Source organism: Prunus avium, chromosome 2 (assembly GCF_965620075.1).
Source record: "Prunus avium chromosome 2, drPruAviu1.hap1.1, whole genome shotgun sequence".
NCBI lineage: Eukaryota > Viridiplantae > Streptophyta > Magnoliopsida > Rosales > Rosaceae > Prunus > Prunus avium.
The window spans coordinates 12,791,113-12,810,280 of record NC_142285.1 but is presented as its reverse complement, the minus strand read 5'-3'; positions in this window follow the sequence as shown (position 1 = coordinate 12,810,280).

The window sequence follows — 19,168 nt, the reverse complement described above, 5'->3', positions numbered from 1 at the left end:
GCTCCACCAACTGCATGAGGCTCCGATTTGGGATGATGACTCCTACTTTACTTGATTTAGCCGCAATTGCCGGCCTCCGACCACATGGAAAGGATTATTCAGCAGCTGGCCTTCCAAAATCTACTTCGAAGCTATCCTATAGTAGGACCAACAAATATTTCAGCAACTGGGTCGAAACTTATTTTCGCTTTGCCAAGTCCTCATCCGGAGCTCCGAGGAATGGGGTATCTTATGAGGAACATGTGGCCTTTCTACAGATGTGGTTGTGCAAGTTCTTGACTTGTTCGAAATCTGGCCAAATTACCCAAGAAGTTCAATCTTTGGCTGAAGTTCTTGCAAATGGCGAAACAGTGGCCTTGGGTCCCATCTTCCTGGCATATCTCTATAGAGGCCTTCACCAAATGGTGTCGCCTAACCCCGTGTCATGCAATGTTTCAGGTCCAATATGGCTTTTTCAATTATGGCTCCATATTTATTTTCCGGAATTGGGACCATCTGAGGTCACATTCCAGAGCGACACACTTCTAGGCTTGCCAATAGCTCAACTTCCTTTACAGAAGCATCACGTCGAGGATTGCTTCTATGAATGTTCAGAAAGGTCACCTAATGTTTTTTCCATCGGTCTTGATCGTCGTTACCCAAGCTATTTGGCCATGGATCTTGCCACCCCAGCTACTTTGGAGAACAGAAAAGAACGGCAAGAGCTTTGGGCTAGCATTCTCATCAACCGAGACCTTCCTTATGGTCTTGTGGTAGGCGAAGGAAGCCAATATCATTGCGGTTGCGAGATCTACTACCCTGCCGCTGTTGGCCGCCAATTAGGTTTTATCCAGGGCGTTCCAGCTCCCATGATTGACTCTCTCAACCATTTCTCTTCGTGGAGAGTATCTTTCAAGAAAAAGGATGAGGTGACTTCCTTGGTGAATGATAATCGTGAGTTAGCCGCACCTTTTGTCTTTCCAACTAGGGACCCTCAATTTGGTTTTACTGATTTCTTCAAGCCCTGGTGGGAGAGGATGTCATCCACCTGGTTCTCGCTACCCTTCAAAGCTGATACTGCAGGGATCTTCCAAGGTTGTCCTTGTTCATCCTCCTACAACCAGTGGAAGACAGGTAAACTTTTAATCTTCGCTCAATTTCTCTTATATTGACTATAAGTCTTATCGATACTTTGTATCTTTTGCAGCTAGAGCTAGAGAGATGGGGTCGATAGCTCTTGCCGACTCCAGTTCCAATCAAGGCGAGAAGAGGGCACTTTCTTCTGACAGTGGTAAGCCGATTTCTGTTGAATTTTAGCCCTTTTATTTATTTTTTATACCTCCTATATCTTTCAGGGACAGCGGAAGATGGGCACCTCTCCAACCATGATATTGAGTTTCCACCAGCCGACAATATTTCACTCGCTCGACCGCGAAAAACCAGAAAGAACCCACATCCTATAGGCTTGGGTGTTGAAGACTCAATAAGGTTGGTGGAACTACCCAACCAATTTCATTCGACTGTGATTGCTCAATCAGCTGTTTCCTCTTCAATTGCTCCAGTGAGTTCATCTCTTTCCTCGTGTTTCCTATTTAATTTTTTAGCAAGTTCCTTAACTTGTAGTTTAATATAGGATTCTCACGCTTCCACGCTTGAGCTTGATCTCGGTGGGCTGACTACGACTTCTAGTCATGGAATTGCGGTAAGTTTCCTTTTATCAGTTGGGCTTTTTATACTTTGCCTCATTCTTACATTCCGTGGTACTTTCAGAATGAGGTAGCTGTCGACGACATGGGAGGTGTGTGCGGGGCCGCCCTAACATTTGGACACTGCACTACTGAGGCCTATCATGAGGCCACTCAGGTAACCTTGAATTTGTAATTTTTCGATTCTTTTAAAATGTCTCCTGAACCTTTCACCAAAATCCTCGATTATTCAGGGTACAGGGTTTGGATGTGGCAACACCCCAACCGCTCAACCGGCTATTGAGATAGAACTTCCAGCTTCTTTGAATTCAATCTCAACCCCACAAAGAAACCCAACTGATTATTTCATGGAGACGGGGATAGAAGGTCGACCTCCTCAGGTTAGTCTCGACACCACTCCACTTGTCCTCTGATGATTTTGCATTCTTATGAACCACCTTTATATATATATATTGCAGGCCGTCGAGGATATCTTTGCCTATCTGGATCAATGGGCTGCCTCAACTTCCAAAAGTGATGCTTCCACCCGACTAGCTACCTCATCTTTAACTTTTGGGATGCTACGAGATCCTGGAGCTGAAGCTTTAGTTCGAGCCTACCTAGATCGGGATTATACTTCTTTTGCCGACGAGACTGAGCGAGCAAGACTCAAAACTTCTCTTGATAATTTGGCTGCTTCTGGCTTTTTTCCTGGTCGGATCACAACTAAAGCAATCACTCATCTCTTTGAAGAAGCAGAAAAGAAAATTGCCCGCTATTCTATCGCCCAAGCGGAACTAGAGGCAGGTCGAGCCCTGAAGCATAAGGTTTCTTCGGCCAGCGCCGTTATTATGCGGAGGGTCGAGTTGGGCCGAAAGAAGCAGCAAGAAGTTCTGAGTATTGATGGAGAGGTGGAACGATCTCGTGACAAAATTAAGCAACTCCAGGATCAAGTTGAGCAAATCCAAAAGCACATTGAGCAACTTGAGGAGAAGAGGAATGCTATCATCACTCAGGTTTCCGAGGATGTTCGGAATCATAGATCGCTTCAGGCTCAACTCCAACAGGATTCAGAAGTTGCAAGGTGGTTCGGGGAAGACGAGACGAGCTTGCTAGCCATCATAGCAGACGGGAACCGAGCGTGGGAGAACTTCACGGGCTCCCTCCGTGACTTTTTCCCTAATGTTTAGATTTATGTTAGGCTGCTAGCCGGCCTGTTTTATGCTTAGCTAGACTTGTCTTTATTGTCATGCCTTATTACACTGGTTTATGTAATTTGACGAACTCTTTGACCGTTGTTCGGCCTATCGTGTGATGACTCTATTTTGTAATGAATGTATATGATGTCTCTTGACAAATCTTTTCATTGGTCATACACATTTTCTCATCGTTAACATGACCGTGATGGATCATGTCCCCATCATCTCCCAAGAAGTAGGGTAATATTTTTTCAAAAAACGGCCATTGATGGGAGAATCATGGAGACGACCATTCTCATAACTCAACCTATATGCTCCTTTTCCTAAAACTTGGTTGATGAGGAAAGGTCCTTCCCAGGTTGGAGACCATTTACCAAAACTACGATCTCTCGTTCCTAATGGGAGAATAGTTTTCCATACTAAATCTCCAACTCCGAAACTTTTGGCCTTAGTCTTCTTATCATACGCCCTGGCCACCTTTTCTTTTTGGGCCTTTAATTTATCCAAAGCCTCAAGTCGGACTTCGTCAAGATCGTCTAGCTCTTGAGCCATCGCCTGATTATACTCATTCTCACTCCATTCAGCATGGCGAGTCACCCTTAAAGATTTTACAGAAATCTCGAGAGGTAAGACGGCGTCATGGCCGTATGTGAGTGCGAATCGCGTCGTCCCCGTGCCGGACCTTTTAGAGGAGTATGCCCAAAGGGTATTAGAGAGGAGAGAATACCATTCTTTAGGATTTTTCTCAATCATTTTTTCCAAAATCCCTTTTATTACTTTGTTGCTGGCCTCAGCTTGACCATTTGACAAAGGATTGTATGGGGTGGACTGAACCATCCTAACTCCCCAATTTTTTGCGGCTGCTTTGACAGCTTCTCCCACGAAAGCCGTTCCTCGGTCAGTCATGATAGACTCTGGTAATCCAAATCGATGGATGATAGACTTCTCAATAAACTCTATCACCTCAGCTTGGGTAACTTGCTTGAGTGGTACAGCCTCTACCCATTTTGTAAAGAAGTCCGTGGCCACTAAAATGAACTTGTGACCCTTAGATGATTTCGGGTGGATTTGGCCAATCACATCCATCGCCCAACCCTTGAAAGGCCAAGCCTTCACAATAGGATTCATGGGTCCGGCAGGAACATGTTGAACTGGACCATGCCTTTGACAACCTTGGCATCCTTTGGCGTAATCAATGCAATCCTTCAAGATGGTTGGCCAATAATACCCATGCCTCCTTAGCAACCATCTCATCTTGATGCCTGCTTGGTGAGCTCCGCATATTCCTTCATGAACCTCAGTCATAACCACCATCTGATCAATCTTTCCTAAACATTTCATGAGTAAGTCGTCAGAGCCAATACGAAAAAGTTCTTCATCCCTGAGCACATAACTTATGGCCCTTTGCCGAACCTGCCGGCAATGCGGATCACTTGGACATTTCAGATACTCTATGATGTCGTGTCTCCAGTCATCTGGAGTTACAGTCAATGCCATCACCTCCATTGGTATTCCTCTTTCAAAAACTGAGGGCAACGATCGTTTTTCAACTTTGAATAACTCCTCAGAAAGCCCTTCAGAAATCTGAACTCCATAGGCCAATTGGGCCATTGCATTGGCCTGTGAGTTGCGCTCCCTTGGTAGGTGAGTGAGTCTCACATCATCAAAACCTTCTATTAATTGGCTGGCCAAGGCATGATAGCCAAGCAATGCTTGGCTGGTTACCTTATAGTCGCCGGATAGTTGTTTCAGAACCAACATCGAATCTCCTATGATTGACACATTATTTATTCCAAGTTCTCTCAAAATCTCCAACCCAATGATCAAGGCCTCATATTCGGCCTGATTGTTGGTACAATTAAAGTCTAATTGAAATGAATAACGAGTTCGGAATCCTTGGGGTGATTCAATGATGACACCTGCTCCCCCCATATTTGATGTTCGAGATCCGTCGAAATAGAGACGCCATGGGAATAAACTTATCATGTCGACTTTGAAGAAGTCCATATCTTCTATTTCAACACAAGGGTGAGAGGCCAAGAAATCAGCCAAGGCTTGCCCCTTGACGGCCTGCTGAGGCACGTATCGGAAGGTGAATTCTGCTAATGCTATCGTCCATTTTCCAATCCGCCCTCTAATGATTGGGCGAGTGAGCATGTACTTGATCAAATCAGTCTTGGCGATTATATGCACCACGGAAGGCAACATATAGTGCCTTAACTTGATTGCGGTGAAGTATAAGGCTAAACAAAGTTTCTCCACCGGTGAATACTTTCTCTCGATGTCCGTTAAAATTCGGCTTAGGTAGTACACTGCTTGCTCCTTTTTCTCATCGTTGTCTTGGGCCAAAAGACTTCCGATGGAATTTTCTGCGGCCGAAATATATAACTTCAAAGGTCGGCCTCGCTTCGGCGGGATTAGCACAAGTGGCTTGGTCAAATACTCTTTGATGGAATCAAATGCCTTTTGGTGAGCTTCTTCCCATCGAAATTTCTCCTCATCCTTGAGTTTTAGCAAAGATGAAAAAGGCTCGACTTTCCCGGCAGAATTAGCTATAAACCTCCGGAGGAAATTTATTTGGCCTAGCAAACTTTGCAATCCTTTCTTGTTTTTCGGGGGCGGCGCCTCAATGATGGCCTTAGCCTTATTTTTATCAATTTCGATCCCCCTTTGATGTACCAAAAATCCTAGGAAATTCCCGGCGGAAACCCCAAAGGCACATTTCTTTGGATTCATCTTCAATTGATGCTTTCGCATTCTCTCGAAGGCTAACCGAAGGTCGTCCAAATGACCTGGTCTCGATTCCGACTTCACAACCACATCGTCGATATAAACTTCTAAGTTTCGACCGATCATGTCATGGAAGATGGCATTCATCGCCCATTGATATGTGGCTCCGGCATTCTTTAGGCCGAAAGGCATCACGACATACTCAAAGGTTCCAATGGAACCAGGACATCTAAAGGCTGTCTTGTGAATATCTTCTTCGGCTATGAAAATTTGGTTATAGCCAGAGTGTCCATCCATGAAGGATAAAATTTCATGCTTGGCCGCCCCATCAACTAAGAGGCCCGCCATAGGCATGGGATATTCATCTTTGGGAGTTGCGAGATTAAGGTTACGAAAATCAACACAAATTCTTATTGCTCCCGTTTTCTTCTTTACAGGTACAATATTAGAAAGCCACTCCACATATCTTGCTGGCCTAATAAATTTGGCTTTAACAAGCCTTACAATTTCTTCCTTGACCTGTAATTCTACTTCCGCCGACATTCGGCGAGGTGGCTGCTTGAAGGGCTTGAAATCCTCCGTTGTTGGCAGACGGTGCTCGACCAAGTCACGACTTAGTCCAGGCATCTCAGTGTAATCCCAAGCAAAGCAATCCTTGAACTCTTTTAAAAGCTCTTCCATCTTGGCCCGAAGTTCTGGCTCCATCAGACCACTGATGTAGATTGGCCGACGATTGTCTTCCGTCCCCAAGTTGATTTCCAACAAAGGGTCTTGGACTTCCGCCTTCGAATCATCCATCTGAGTTGGTGCCAACTCCACTTCCTCAATTTCAAGTGCATCATCTTCAGGGCCTTCGTGGAGGAATTCCACCAAATGAGCGGTAGACCCATGCTCGGCCGCTCTCTCGGCCCAAAAACCATATAGCCGTCTCAAGGTGTCTTCCACCGTGGCTCTATTCTCTTCTTTCGTGGTTGTATCAATCATTAAGAGAGAAAAAATCAGACATCGTGGGGCGCTCCCCATCTTCTTGGGCATCGTGTGCCCCCAAGTCTATCAACTTCTTGGCCGAGACTCCCGTAGGTCGGCCGTTCATATCTGACCCTATAAAATAAAGAGGACCAAGATCATCCTCGTAGAACCTGGCCTCCACCGCGTTGGCTGAAGCCATGAAAGGCCGTGAGTCGGCCTGAACCAATTCCACGCTCCCATCCTCATGCCAAAACTGTAGAGTTTGATGGAGCGAGGAAGGGACACACATATTTCCATGAATCCAATCTCGACCTAACAACGCGGTAAAGTGAGCCGTTGTTTCCACCACAAAGAAAGCTGTTGCCCTGACCTTTTCTCCTACTCTGACTTGGAGTGGGATGATTCCTTTTGATATTGTGGTGTCTCCCACAAAGCCACTGACCGTTGTCTCAGTTGGAATTAGTTCCTCCGAACTTTTCTTCAATTTCCTCATCACTGAAGCTGGGAGGATATTCACCGTGGCTCCCGTATCAACTAGAACTCTGCTCACTGGAACCCCATCAAAGTGAGCATTTACGTATAAAGGTTTAAGGTGGGAAGACATCTTCTTGGTAGGCATTTCAAAGCACACTTTCTCTGGCATTTCCTTCTCCGCACTTGGCATCACAATTTGAGGTTGAGTTACCTCTACCTTCGGAATTTCCCGAATTGCCTCGATTTCCTTTGGTTCTCCCATCTGAACCATGGATTCGACATCATCAAAAACATCTCCCTCCATGGAGTTTGGTTGACCTGGTGATCGGTTCATAATTGTATATCATTTTGTACCCTTCTAGCTTATGATTTGGTTATGTTTTTGAGTTAAACTTGTGCTTTTAATCCTTTTTGTGTTTATCTTTCAGTTCATTGAGCTTTAGGTAATAATGAGGGCTTTGGATAGTAAATGATGCAATCCATGCATGTTAGGGCCTAATTTGGATGAATGGATGAAGAGCTTAAAGACAAACTCAATTTTGGCTACAGCCCCCTGCCAGTCCAGTTTCGTAGGTCATATTGCAAGCTTTGTTTCAGCAACCTACATAGCTCGGATGATGCAACATTCTTCATGAAAGTTGTTCCAATGGGTATGTACTATAACATATCCAAAATTCAGCCCCATTGGATAAATATGGAGTCTGTTACCTAGCAAACACAGTGCCATGCTCAGGATGGATTTTATCAGCGCGCAAAATGAGTTAGCAATTTGTTTTGGCCTTAACTTCCTCCTCCGACCTTGGATTGGCCCAAATGATATATGGCTGGAAAGAAGACATTCTGAACTTCAATTTCGAGTGCTTAAAGTCCTAATTTGATTAAGATAAGCCCAAGTTGTAAGCCCTTGAAGTTTCTGGTCATGCTGACCTCAGCATGTGCTGGTTGGATGCTTGGTCATGGTGAGCTAGGTATGAGCTATCATTTCTGGTTGGAAGCTTGGTCATGGTGACATGAAGATGAGCTAGGGCTACTGGTGGGATTTATTAGTGAAGTGCATCAACCATTTCAGATTTTATAATGGAAGTGTTGTATGCATTAGTGAAGTGCATCAACCATTTCAGATTTTATAAAACAAGTGTTGTATGCATTAGCCATACTTAATTCAGATTTTCAGCTTCCTTAGGCCTATATATAGTGAGGTTTCCCAAGCTTGTAAACACACCCCAAGGGGGGGAGCTCTCAAACACTTCTCTAGAGCTCCCTTCCCTTCTCTCCCTCAAATTCTCTTAGTTTTGCTTTCTAGTTCTCAATTCTAGCTTTCTTTAATGTTTTCTTAGTTGTAATTTATTTTTCTTTTAATGTACATTCTTTTCTTTAGTTTCAAGTTTGATTAGTTTCCAAGTTTCAATTATGGTTTTTGTTCTTATTCATTATGCTTATAAGTTAATATGCTAGTTTGAATGATTGATCACCATTTAGGCTTGCATGTTAGCTATCTTGGTTTGAATTAAGAGTAGACACCATGCTTTAATTCGAATTGAACTATGAATAGGAAGAGTATGTATGGACATTCGACAACAGGGATTAGATACATGCTTGGTTGTTTAAATTGTTCTTCTATGCTTAATGGGTTCCTAATGCTTAATTTTAGGTTAGACAACAAATGATCAAATTAGGGAATTAGGAACACAAGGTTATGACCAAACACCATGGCTTAATCATACTTTAGCTAGAATCAATCCATTAATCTAATTGAACTTGGGAACTTATCTGCTTGAGTTAGTTATTTCTTTCTTCCTTGTTTTATTTATTTCCTTTCTTTTTCATTTCTGTTTTGTGTAGGAAAAATGAATTGGATCATTCAATCACCAATCCTCGTGGGATCGACCTCGCACTTACATATGCTATACTACCAAACGGCTCGTGCACTTGCGAGTATCACAAGTTGAGGATGCAACTGAATCCATTTTGGTGCAGCTGTATCTACACAACAAGTTTTTGGCGCCGTTGCCGGGGATTGGCAACATAGTTTGGTTCTATTTCTTTTCCCTACTTGTTTTATTTTTATTTTTCATTTTCATGTTTTTCTAGACAATTTCAAGTTTTAAAGTTAATGACGTTAATGGACAAGTTGTGTTTGTAGTCCAACAGAAAAGGACAATTGCCCAACAAGAAAGAGAACTGGGTTTAAGTCCCAGCTTACACAAACCATTGGTGCTTGTTGCTTTGAAGCATGGAATTGGATGTGTGTTAATTTTCCTTTTCATTTTAGTTTTTATTTCCTAATCCTTTTAATTCCATTTCAAGTTTGTGTGTTTGTTTTAGCAATTTATGATAGCTTAATAAAAATGGAGAGAGATGGCAACCTCAATCATAAGAATGGGAAGTGTGGAGCAATGGGAGAAGTCGCGACCTCCAAGTGCATCACATTCGACCTAATCGCTTCAAGGGGGAGCATTTCAATCCTTTCTCTTCTTTGAATTATGTTTATTTACGTCATTGTTTTTACCTTTTGGTCCACGTTGAGTTCTTTGTTTTTCTGTGCTGAATCCAACCATATAAAGAACGTGAAATTTGGACTTACGGTTGGAAAGTTATAGCCTAAAAACTGAACACAGGTCGAAGCTGAAAAACAGAGAAACGAATCTGTCCAAATGGTGATAAACGGGTGATAGAAAGTGCTGTTTGTGTTTTTCTTTGGTTTATTGGTTTGTTTCTTTTAGTACAACAATTTATGTTGTTTGTTTGAATTTGTTTAGAGTACTTAGTTCATTTTCGTTTATGGTTTGTTGTTCCATTTTATCTTAATTTGTTTTTGTTTCTTATCTTAAAAATTTTAAAAAGATTTTTCATATGAGCTGACTTATGGTAACTCCAGTGAGCACTTCCGTCAATACAGTGTCTAGGAGTTCTATAGGCGACACCTTCGGTGTCTAAGAAGTTTGGGTTTTAAGCGGGACCATTGTGACCCCTCCAACCTTCCCGGATCCCCTGGCTGTGTTTTCTGAGGCCCTTAACTGGTCATCCGTGAGTTGCTTGTATATTCGTGTGTTTTTAAATTAAGTTTATTTTTATTTTCTTTGTTTTCTTTTCTGTTGAGTCTTTGTTTTTGATTTGTTTTTGTTTTTGTTTCGTTAAGTTAGTTTATGTTTTTATTTACGTGGTTTGGTTGGTTAGTTTATTTCTGAGTGTTAAAACACATTTTTATTTCAAACATTGCATAAAAAAAAAAAAAACAACAAAAAAAAAAACAACAAAACAACAAAAACAAAATAATAAAAAAAACAATAAAAAAAACAAAACAAAACAAAACAAAAAAAAGAAATATTCTTCATCTTCTTCATCATCATGGCTTGCCTCTATTTTCTCGCACTTGTAGAATCTGCAGCAGCTCCACATGGTCCTCATTTTTTCTTTGCAGTGCTTCCACGTGCTGATTGGCACAGTAGAGCCGCTTCTGCAAGTCCGCCACCATAGCCTTCAAGGAAGCTATTTCCTCGCTCATCGCGGCACACTCCCTTGTCCTCGCTAGTAGGCGCATGCCCAAATTGGTAGCGGAGACCGCGTGGAGCACAGTTAAATTGTGGGACTCCTCTACCGCTGCCTTGTCAGACCTCTGTGCCACATGCAGATGATCTGTCGGAGTGAGCTTGCTGCTAATCATGCCTCCTAGCAGCACTGCTCTGTTCGGCAGTGCCTCAGAAAAGTTCGGTATTGCCTCAGCAAAGTTTGAGGCCGTACCGTGATGATATATGGAGTTTGGGAAGACACGGTTTGGAGGAGCCCTTATCTGGGCATTCGGAGGTGCAAGGGACAGCTCAAGGTCGAGATCATCAAGGTGAGTGCATGAGGATGCCATTTTTTTGTTTCTGGATTTTTTGATGTTTTTCCTTGAGTTTGCAGGAAGAAATGCTGGGTATCATCCGCTTGTAGAGGCGTGCTTTAAATAGACATATGCTGATGAAGGTGCCAACACCATTTCGGATTTCCCGGGCATGCTCGACCTAATCGCTTCAAGGGGGAGCACCTTTACTTTCACTTTACTTTTCTTTTTTCCGTGTTTTCTGGTGTTTTATTGTTTTGCCCGTTACTTTCATTTTCTAGAGCTTTGTGTTTTTGCCTTTCCCTTTCGGCTATCATCTTTATTTTATTTTAGTTAGGGAACTGTGCTTCCATTTCCGTTTGTCGTCTTCGTTTGATTTAAGTTTGGAAAGTGTGCTTTCTTTTCCGTTTTCTTTTTCCTTCTGCAAATTTACTCTTTTATTTCCAAAACAAAATAAAGACAAAAACAACCAAAAAAAATAAATTAAATTAAAATAAAAACATCAATAATGCAGTAGAAGTCATTTCTTCACAGTGCTCGGTGTCTCGACCATTGGAGCTTTGAGTTTGGCCCTCTGGCTGTCCTCTTCCTGGGCTTCATGCACAGCCTCTTGGGGCTCACCACTTGAGCTCCCAAAGATCGCAATCTTAGCTTGAGCGTAACTACTCTCACGATCTGCTTGCTTGCGTTTACCCGGTCGGTCTAGGTCTTCCAGTTGTTTTCGCATGTCGCGAGAGTACAACTCTACCATCTTTGATAGGTTTCTATTCTCGTCCCGCAATACTTCTAGCTGGTGTCGATTCACCTCCACTATCCTTGACCTCTCCCTTTTCAAGCTTTTTATAGCAGTCTGACACTCTTCAACCATACTTCGCTCCGCCGCCAACTGAGCTTTAAGCACCTCTACCTCATGGGACTTCGCAAGTAGGCGATGACCCAAACTTGCGACACATGCTGTACTCTGCACGCTCAGTGCCAGGGCATCACTCGTGACCTGGTTGTCATCCCTTGTCCTGAACACATGTATATCTTTGGGAGTCACTAAATTTCTGCCAACTCCAATGGCAACATCGTTGTCCAGGAGTATTGAGTCATTGACAGTCACATGCCCCCGTGAGGAGGCAAAGTAGGGCATCCATACTGGTGCTGCTGCTTGGCCACGTGTTTGAGTCGGTGGAGCTAGGTTGAGATCCAACGAAAAGGGGTAGGAAGAGGCCATTTGATTTCTCACTTCTTATCTTCTTTCTTTCTTTTCTCTTTTGTGTGTTTCTGAGTTTGTATTTTTTACCCTTTCTTTTTTTTACCTTTTATAGACTTAGTTTTTGCTAACCCTAGCCATTGCGGTTCTGAGTTCTGTGCGGCCCTTACGGCTTATCTCTATATGTCGCCGCACCCGTTTCCCAACCCCCTTAATTGCATTTTCACCTTTCACCACCTTCAAGTGAAAAAGTCGTTGCGCCTTCCTACGAGTCTAATAATTCTAGCTTGGGGGATGTGAAAAGCGGCCTCTGCACGCCGACACGTCCCTCACCTATTTTCCCCGTGACTTCCCAGGAACCAAGGCATCAAGGACCACACTTTTTCTGTTTCGTAAATACCCGCCTTCGCACTCCCAATTCACGTTTCATTAAATTAAAATAAATTAATAATAACATGTGGGCTTCGGACTTCATTGTGGGCTTCGGGTTTTCACCGTTGTTAGGTTTCAAAGTGTGTTAACTTCTTTTGGGTTGGGCTTTCAATCATTTGGGTTTTGGTTTGTGTAAGACTGTTTGTTTTCTGTTTCGAGTGTTTTACTGTTTCGTTATTTTTATTTTTATTTTTTTTGTTTGTTTGTAATTTTTATTTTGTAATTATTTTATTTCAATTCTTGTGTGTTTTGTGATTTTATATTTACTTTAGTACCTTTCATTTCTTGTTATGACATTGCTTGTTCCTAATTTTTAAACATTGAGGACAATGTTCATATCTAGGTTTGGGGGTATTGGAGTTTACCAAGTAAATTTAGTTTCTCTTATTTAAAAAAATATATATATTTCTTGCTTGTTTTTTTTTTTTTTTTTTCTTTTTCTATATTTTGAGTCTTGTTTTGTTTTGAGTCACTTTCCGAACACATTTGATGAGATTGTGATAAATGTTTGCATGACTTAAATGAAAATTGAATTTTATTTATTTATTATTATTATTTTTTTTTATTTTTTTTTTGTTCCTTGTAAATTCTTCTTGTAAAATAAAAAAAAAATAAAATAATTAATTAATTAATTAATTTGGCATCGTTCTAGCATGATATGTTCGAAACCTTCTCTGCACTTGCCATTTGTTTCATAATTTTCCAATTAAAGGATTTGCATGACCCAAAGAATTGTATCAAGCATAAATTAGACTTATATAACCATATAATGTGAGCTTTTGAGCCTTGTGCTTCATTTCATGAGTGTTATACACATACTCTTATTTTCTTGTCATCAAAGTTGTTGTTTGATCTCATTATTCATTGATTTGGTTGAACACTTAAAAGTCATTCATTCTTATGCAATTTGATTTCATGACATTTAAAGAAATGATATTAAGGCCTTCTTTGGATCGTTTGTGCCTTTCAAGCTAACCTTATGCATGCTTAAGCATGATTTTCCATTGTTAACCATTTTGAGCCTACATGTAAACCTTTTCTTTCATTTTACCAATTATATTTCCTCGCCTTAGCCCGAAAAATAAATATTTACCTTTCTAAGGAACTCATGAGCTCTAATTCGGATGTGTTTTTCATGCTAAGTTTGGGAAGGGATATTACATAGAAGAAAAAAAAAGAAAATCACACAATTGGTGAAAGAAAAGAAAAGAAAAAAGTTATGATTAAATGGTAGTTGAATGAAATTTTGTTTTTGGGTTTCATTGGTGTTTGGAAAGGAGTTTAAATCATTGTAAATGAAGGTATAAGGAGTTTTGATCATGTAAAAGAAAAAAAATCTAATCGTGATGATTCGAAGTCTTCTAAACAATTTTTTTTATGCTCTTACATTGTGAGTTCCTTGGACTTTGTATTATCCATACCTTTCATTTCTCACTCACCTTACACCCTTGGCCCCATTACAACCTATAATAAAGACCTAAATTGATCTTAAATGTCATGTGGTTGAATTGCATTCATTTTTCTACTTTTAAGTGTTTGGCCTCCTTCTTGAGATCATATTAATGCAAGTTCTTCATCTTCCTATTTTTGAGTTAAGTACCTTATGATTTAACTCTAATCCCATGTCTATAACTGAGTGTTGCATTGTAGCCCTCTTCTGAGTGATTCATTTGTGAGAGGACAACTTTGGTGAGATTTGAAGTTGCATTTGTGCTTGGTATGGTTTTTGAAATTGTGTGGAAACTAAGATTGGGGAATTTGTTGCATTTGGCTATCACACTACTACACTTTGAGCATATTATGTTTTGAACTTTGCCGCTTTGTGAATAATGTCTAAAATTGAGCTTTTATTGTCAAAACGTTTAAGTCATGTGCATGAGTCATTTCTCTTCACAAAATGTTCGGAAAGATTGTTTTGAGTTTTTATTTTGATTTTGTTTTTTTTGTGTTTTGTGTTTTGTTTTTATTTTTATGTTTGTTTTTGGTTTTGGTTTTGCTTAAGAACTAACAAATCTAATAAGTTTTCTAACCATTTTGTTTTGTAGAGTTAGAAAAACGTTTGTGGGTATCGTAACTGTTAAACCCTCAGGAGACACAACTCCTCCTACTAGGGATGCCTAGAGGTTTAAAGGCTTGTTGCATTCGCTCAATGCAATCGAGTTACCTACGAAAGTGGTCTAGTTAACTTCTTGTTTTGTTTTTAACTTTGTTTTGTGTTGTTTTGCTCGAGGACTAGCAAAATCTAGGTTTGGGGGTATTTGATCGGTTCATAATTGTATATCATTTTGTACCCTTCTAGCTTATGATTTGGTTATGTTTTTGAGTTAAACTTGTGCTTTTAATCCTTTTTGTGTTTATCTTTCAGTTCATTGAGCTTTAGGTAATAATGAGGGCTTTGGATAGTAAATGATGCAATCCATGCATGTTAGGGCCTAATTTGGATGAATGGATGAAGAGCTTAAAGACAAACTCAATTTTGGCTACAGCCCCCTGCCAGTCCAGTTTCGTAGGTCATATTGCAAGCTTTGTTTCAGCAACCTACATAGCTCGGATGATGCAACATTCTTCATGAAAGTTGTTCCAATGGGTGTGTACTATAACATATCCAAAATTCAGCCCCATTGGATAAATATGGAGTCTGTTACCTAGCAAACACAGTGCCATGCTCAGGATGGATTTTATCAGCGCGCAAAATGAGTTAGCAATTTGTTTTGGCCTTAACTTCCTCCTCCGACCTTGGATTGGCCCAAATGATATATGGCTGGAAAGAAGACATTCTGAACTTCAATTTCGAGTGCTTAAAGTCCTAATTTGATTAAGAGAAGCCCAAGTTGTAAGCCCTTGAAGTTTCTGGTCATGCTGACCTCAGCATGTGCTGGTTGGATGCTTGGTCATGGTGAGCTAGGTATGAGCTATCATTTCTGGTTGGAAGCTTGGTCATGGTGACATGAAGATGAGCTAGGGCTGCTGGTGGGATTTATTAGTGAAGTGCATCAACCATTTCAGATTTTATAATGGAAGTGTTGTATGCATTAGTGAAGTGCATCAACCATTTCAGATTTTATAAAACAAGTGTTGTATGCATTAGCCATACTTAATTCAGATTTTCAGCTTCCTTAGGCCTATATATAGTGAGGTTTCCCAAGCTTGTAAACACACCCCAAGGGGGGGAGCTCTCAAACACTTCTCTAGAGCTCCCTTCCCTTCTCTCCCTCAAATTCTCTTAGTTTTGCTTTCTAGTTCTCAATTCTAGCTTTCTTTAATGTTTTCTTAGTTGTAATTTATTTTTCTTTTAATGTACATTCTTTTCTTTAGTTTCAAGTTTGATTAGTTTCCAAGTTTCAATTATGGTTTTTGTTCTTATTCATTATGCTTATAAGTTAATATGCTAGTTTGAATGATTGATCACCATTTAGGCTTGCATGTTAGCTATCTTGGTTTGAATTAAGAGTAGACACCATGCTTTAATTCGAATTGAACTATGAATAGGAAGAGTATGTATGGACATTCGACAACAGGGATTAGATACATGCTTGGTTGTTTAAATTGTTCTTCTATGCTTAATGGGTTCCTAATGCTTAATTTTAGGTTAGACAACAAATGATCAAATTAGGGAATTAGGAACACAAGGTTATGACCAAACACCATGGCTTAATCATACTTTAGCTAGAATCAATCCATTAATCTAATTGAACTTGGGAACTTATCTGCTTGAGTTAGTTATTTCTTTCTTCCTTGTTTTATTTATTTCCTTTCTTTTTCATTTCTGTTTTGTGTAGGAAAAATGAATTGGATCATTCAATCACCAATCCTCGTGGGATCGACCTCGCACTTACATATGCTATACTACCAAACGGCTCGTGCACTTGCGAGTATCACAAGTTGAGGATGCAACTGAATCCATTTTGGTGCAGCTGTATCTACACAACACCTGGCTGAGCTTCGAAAAAAAGTGGAAGTGTGACCACCACAACATCGACCTTGTCGAAGTCCCCAAACCTCACCTTGGTCTTACTTGTCTTCAATTCACTCTCTAACTTGGTAATCTCTTCCCTACAGTCATTAGCTAGTTGCTCCATAGCTTCTTCTGGGAGGTCTTCAAAATACTCGTCATCACCATACTCTTCATTCTCCCCATAAAGTTCATCATCATTGGCCAAAGCGCCCCCTAGGTTTTCTGAATTCTCTTCGGTCTCTACGTCGGCCGTTGGTTCGGCCTTTTCTTCCACTACGGATGTTTGGACATCGACCATGACTTGGTCCTCCTCCGCCGTCAGCTTCTCTTCTGTCATCTGGGGCTTTCCTCTGACATCCTCGACCATTTCATGGTTATTTTCTTTTTTCTCCTCGGCCACGGGTGGTGATACCACTTTAATTGGTGTCTGCCTCCTGGAGGTCGAAGGATTGGCCTTGGGCTGATTCTTTTTAAACCTCTCAACTTTTGATGGCCCGTCGTCCAACACCTTCATTGGCTTGCTAGATTCCGCCTTGAGATTGTTTGCTTCAAAGGCTCCGGTCAAATGAGCCTCCAACTCCAACATCGGCTCATCTAAGGCTGTCACCACAACTTGACCATTCACCCATTGTCGATGTATTTTCATCCCCTTGGCCGCTGCTGCCTCTAACGAAGCCACAGCATCAGCTTTGGCGAACTCCAACTCTTCCAGTCGAAGCTTCTCTCGAAGGTCGACTAATCGGTTAAGCTGGGCTTGCCTCTCGTCCGCCCACTCAAGCTCTGCTTTACAAGTGGCAGCATATTGTCTCTGAGCCCTTCTTGTTTGAGTTTTGCTCAAGGGTATTGGAGGCAATTTCGAACCTCTACTCCTATACCATTGTCCTGCCTTGGTGTTTGGCATCTTGAAAATTGGGACACCAGTACCATCAGATGGGCGAGGTCTTGATACATAGGCCACATCTCGACTCTTTCCTTCTCCCACCGAAACCCACATGCTTCTATTTTTACCTTGGCTTGGGTTCAGCAGATCAACATCTTCATACTTTAGTGGCATCTGATGACTTCTCTTGGGCTGATATCGTGGCCTCTCGTACCTATCTTGGTATTCATGTAATGGCCGTTTGTTTGCCCTAGTCTCCATCATGCCCCTTGGGCTATATAGACCGTAATTCCCGGCCGAACTTTTAATCATATTTTTCCCAGCACTTTTTGGTCTACCTGTCTGGGCTTGATCCTTGATTGTCTCCTTAGTCGGTTCCCTAGCTGGCTCCTTGGGTTTTGGTAGAACTACCTCCAATGAGATCTCACATTGACATCGGCTACATAGCACAATAGCCTTGGGAGGTTCTTTCATAATTGGAATTTTCTCATCTAGAGCCTTTATCACTTCTGGGTACATTTTGGCCTTACCCTTTGCCTCAGGATCTATCAGGTTCTCCCTTGCTCTTCTCTCAGCTGCTGCTTTACCGGAGCCACCCAAGTCTAATCTTGGTCGAGGTTGATTTGGCCTTGGGAAGTTGGCATTCACCATGTTGGCCTGAGTACTTGGGAATGGATTCTGATCAACACCCATTGTAGCTTTCTCTGGAAATTTCAAGATTTTTCTATCAATGAGATCCTGCACGACATTCCGAAAAACAAGGCAATTGTTAGTTGCATGAGACCATACACCATGCCATTTGCAAAAAGTCTTGTTTCTAAGTTCATTAGCCGACAGAATATCATGACCATTTGGCAATTTTATCATCTTTTCTTTTAAAAGTTGGTCGAAGATTAGTTCGGCTTTCAAAATGTCAAAGGTATAGGACTTGGTTCCGACTCCCTTTTGAGAAGTTCCACTAAACTTAGAAATCTGGACCGTTGTCGGCCTCTGATCCTTGGAGGCTTTGGACAAAGCCTTGCATACGTGTGGTTCACTGACCACGATTTCAGCCAAGTTTATCCCCGCGGATTCTTCTTCTTCTGCTAGGAAGATTTCCTCATCTGCCTCCTTTGAATTCACATCTTCGACATCCACCGCATGGACAGCCATGGTTCTAGATGTGGAAGGTTTTGGTAGTTCTCTATAGAAAGTCGGTCGAGATGTCGGCCGATTCTTTTGTTGTTCCTCCTTTAAAAAAGCTTCATATCGATCCACCCGAAGTAGGAGGTCATAAATATCATGAAACTCAATACCCTCAAACTTCTTCCGAAGATCGAGCAATAACCCACCTTGAGCCAACTTTCCAAACTCATGTTCAGGCATGTTGACCGTACATCTAGCCCTTGCTTCTCTGAACTTCCCCAAGTATTCTTGGACTGACTCGTTTGGTCCTTGGCGCATCTTGGCCAAGTCGGCCATTGACACATCTGGCTCTGGCCGATAAAATTGTTCGTGGAAGATTTGCTCCATAGTCTGCCAATTTGGAACAGAGTTCTGAGGAAGTTTGACATACCATGAAAAAGCAGCCCCTGTGAGGGTGCTTGGGAATAGCCTTAATTTCAAGACCTCACGATGTCCAATTTCGGCACATTGAGCAGTGAATCGACCAATATGCTCCACGGTCGACTGGAGTCCATCTCCTGAAAATAATGCAAAATCCAGAACTTTGAATCCTCGTGGAAATTCCTCTTGATCAAAATGCTCCGGATATGGCCTCCGGTAGACGGGTCTACCAATTCTTCTAGCATGGGGCACCATATCTTGGATCATCTGCTCAACCGCTCCTCGGTCGATTGCTTGAT